The sequence below is a fragment of the Tenrec ecaudatus genome, unplaced genomic scaffold (genome assembly GCF_050624435.1).
Source record: "Tenrec ecaudatus isolate mTenEca1 unplaced genomic scaffold, mTenEca1.hap1 Scaffold_672, whole genome shotgun sequence".
Classification (NCBI taxonomy): Eukaryota; Metazoa; Chordata; class Mammalia; order Afrosoricida; family Tenrecidae; genus Tenrec; species Tenrec ecaudatus.
In genome coordinates, this window is record NW_027459562.1 from 9,890 (window position 1) to 12,500 (window position 2,611).

Genomic DNA, 2,611 nt, shown 5'->3' on the forward strand with positions numbered 1-2,611 from the left:
AACAGAGACGGTGGCGGACGTGCCTCGCCTCCCGCAAGTCACATCCACCCGCCTGTTGGACATCAGGGCTTCGCCCGCCCCCAACCTCTCTGCCTTCCTTGGAAACCTAATGAAAACGCCCCGCCCGCCCGGGCCACCTTGACGTAATTAATACAGACCTCGCTAATAGGCGCCGCTGAACTTTTCCCCTGCCTGGCCTGTGTTGGCCAGGCGTCCTTTGCAACACCCCCCAAGAATGTTCACCCCCGGTGGGGGGCGGGGGGAAGGACAGCCCCAGCCCCCTACAACGAACCCCGGGTTCCATAGGCTAAATCGGACAGCGGGGGGGGGGGGGGGGGGAGAGAGAGAGAGAGAGAGAGATGGAAAATAACAGAGGCAGACACAGCTCAGGGGTATAAAGCTTGCTCACTCTCAGCTGCACCTGGTGGTCCCCCACCCCCCTCCCCTAGATTCAACGGGGCAGCCTAACCTTGCTCACTCTCCAGTGGGCTCAACCTCTACCACTACCACCCTGATCGGAAGCGAGCGGGGTCCTTCCTCCCTCCCTATGGTGGCACAAACAGTGGTGTCTGTCTGCTTGCTCTAAAAGGCTGACCACCCTGAGGGAGAGTAACCCAGAACCTACCTTGGGTGAATGACCTTTCAGTGGGATATGCCTACCTTGGGTGAATGGCCTTTCAGTGGGATATGTATGCCTGGGGGAGAGACAAACTCGGGAGAAAGCTTGGCTTCCCACATTCCCCACCCACCAGGCTGACTTCTACGGGGGGGGGGGGGGGGCAGGCTGCGGCCCTTAACCCACCTTTAGAAAAGCAGACGCCTTACAAGAATAGGAGGGTGGGAGGGAGGGAGGGGCTGCTGGGTTTGAGAAGCGGCCAAGTGGACTCTGAACTAGAACTAGACCTCTACAGTCAGGGTTGGAGTGCTCGCTAGCTTGCTCGCTCGCTCAAACAAGACCTCTCCGACCCCTTTGGCTCAAGGTAGCCGCTGGGGTCACAAAGACCCACGCCGGGGGAAGGCGCACAGCAGCGAGGATAGATACATTAGATATAGATAGATGGAGAGATAGAGCACATGTGCAAGGGCAAGCCGAATTCTACACCGCAGCCAGGCCCTCTTCCTCTGTGAAGAGAGCTGGCGGATGGAGGGAGGGAGGGAGGGAGGGAGGGTTGAGAGAGACAGACTGACTGACACAGAAACCTCACACAGGAAGGAGGGCCTCCTCTAGGCTCTCAGAGGAAAGAGCCACACACTCACAAGCCATTCTCTCAGAAGCCATAAAAACAAATACGGAGCCAAGAGTGAACCTGATGCACGCGTCAGGAGCAGCGGCGTCACCAATAATTACTTAACGCTCTTAGACGTTTTCGAATGCTCGGTTTATTCACTGCAGACACACATCACACCAGCCAAAAATAATCCAAAGGATAAAAGGACTGGAGCAAGCAAGCGTGATCATAAGTATGAGCATAATAACAGCGCTCTGCACACGTATCATTCTAGCATCATAGTCCCAACAAGCATTGCCTTCATCGGTGCGTTCACCCCGGGTAGAGTTGGAGAGAGCAGAGCAGGAGTTGATGTCTCCTTGGTTCCTAGCTCTCTAAAAAGTCAGTGCCTGTCTGTCTCTACCCAGGTTTCAACGGACAACTTGGCTGGTTCTTTGACGTATTCACTGTCCCAGTCAAGTCTCTCTCATGGGGTTTCTCCACACTTTTGCGGTGGCTCCTCCGACCAGCTGCTGATTCTTGGCGATGGTCCAACTTCTTGGCTGGGCCCTAATGCCACACGTTATTTCTTCTCTGAAGTGGAGTTTCTTGTGTTTGCTTCTTTGGAGGAGGCTCAACGTCTTGCAAGGAAGAGCAGGTGGCCATTTGCTGGTTCCGGAGCTCTCGTCAGCGCAGGATTCCTGCTCAGTAGCGTGACTGGCGTGAGTGAGTGAGTGAGTGAGTGAGTGAGTGAGTGAGTGAGTGAGTGAGTGAGTGAGTGAGTGTATCTCGATGAAGTAAATTGATGATGAAATCAATAGGAAAAAAAAACACCTTGAGACAATCAGTGATCAGATGATGCATAAAAGAAAACCCGAAACTAACCTAAACGTGTGGGGAAATTGGGACCGAGAGGAGGAGGGAGCACTGGTCGCCCCTGCGCGCCCTAACGCGCATGTGCGCCAGACATGCGCACAAGCCAGGCAGGGTCTTTTTAATAAAATTATGAAATATGCTTGACACAATTGATGTATGGGTTGTGATAAGAGTTGTGCGAGCCCCTAATAAAACGATTTTTTTAAAAGAAGATACATTAAGACATACATGCCTTACCGCTTGACCAAAAGGACGGACGGGGCTACTGGTCGACCCACGTGTGTATCGACTCTGTCCCCCACCACCCTTTCCACACACACCACGCAGCGCCCACCTTCATGTCTGAATGAAGTCAAGGGATGCAATCAATAGGAAAACATCTCGAGACAGTGATAAGATGCCAAGAAGGAAACCCCGAACCGATCCGGGACATCAGATCAGATCAAGAGATGGAAAGGGGAACGCCAGTCGATCCTACGCAGTGTAATGTGCATGCGCCCATCTCCCGCCAGGACTCCTGGTCGACC